Below are 1,097 nucleotides of genomic sequence, written 5' to 3' on the forward strand. Positions count from 1 at the left end.
CTGCCGCCCGTGGGTACTCGCTGGCCCCACGCAGGGGGACGTGCGTCTGGCCCTGTTGGTTCTGGGGGTCTGGGCTGCCGGGGAGGCCGTGGAGGGTGTTGGAATCGAGGTGAGGTTGGGCAGGGCGGCCAGGGTCACATCCCAGGAGCCTGGGGCAGGTGGCTGCCCCGGCCGCGCTCGCGGGGTCACTTGTGAGCCTGGGGGCCAGCTGGCTGTGCCCTCCCAGCTCCTGTCTGGTGGTTTGGTCCTTCCCTTTGTCAGGACAAATGTGGTGGCTTCACACATACTGTGGTATGTTCGATGGTGTCTACTTTCCGGTCCCAGGTCCGGTACTGTGTTATTGAAACGACCCCGAGGGTCCTCTGTAGGGCTGGTCCTTATCCATGTCGCCCAGGCAGTCAGCTCAGTGGTGGTGTGGTCCAATCCGCCTCCTCCTGCCACATGCGCCAGGCGATGGATGGCAGCCTGTGGTCTGATCTCCTTTCTGCTGCTGGGCGCGAGGTGACAGCAGCCTGTGCAGCTCCCTGTGGCCGAATCCATCTCCAGCTTCTACTCTGTTCTCATGTTTGCCTGGAAAACGCATGCGCCTTGTTTACTAATGCTCCTTGTTTATTCGTAAATTTAGGCTGGTCTTTTGTGAGTCAAAATAGATTCTTTCCTCAGCCCTGACATGTAACCGGGTCCTAGACGGCTAAACACACGAAGGGGAGCCTCTGGGTCCAAGAGATCAGACACGCGCCCCGGGGACTCCCGGCCACAGGAAGAGCCTGGCCCGTCTCCACAGGCGAGGGGCCTTCTGTCTCCCGGCTCAGCAGCTTCCTGCAGGAGTGTGTGAGAGAGGAGACATGAAAGGAATTTCTGACCCGTTTTTCTCAGAGTGCCTGAGCCTGCCTTTCAGAGAGGATCTTCTTGGGAGAGCGGCCAAAAGCAGGGTCAGTCCCAGATGGGCTGAGCGGGGCGTGCCCCCAGGTGTCTCTGCCGGCCCAGGTGCAGGGAGTCGCTCGGAAGCCGACCACCTGCCTTTGACACTGCCCCTGCCCTCACCCTTCCTGTGGCCTCTCCCTGCTGTCTCGCCCACATCATTAGAACCGGAGTGG

This window comes from Pipistrellus kuhlii, unplaced genomic scaffold (genome assembly GCF_014108245.1).
Source record: "Pipistrellus kuhlii isolate mPipKuh1 unplaced genomic scaffold, mPipKuh1.p scaffold_m20_p_9, whole genome shotgun sequence".
Classification (NCBI taxonomy): Eukaryota; Metazoa; Chordata; class Mammalia; order Chiroptera; family Vespertilionidae; genus Pipistrellus; species Pipistrellus kuhlii.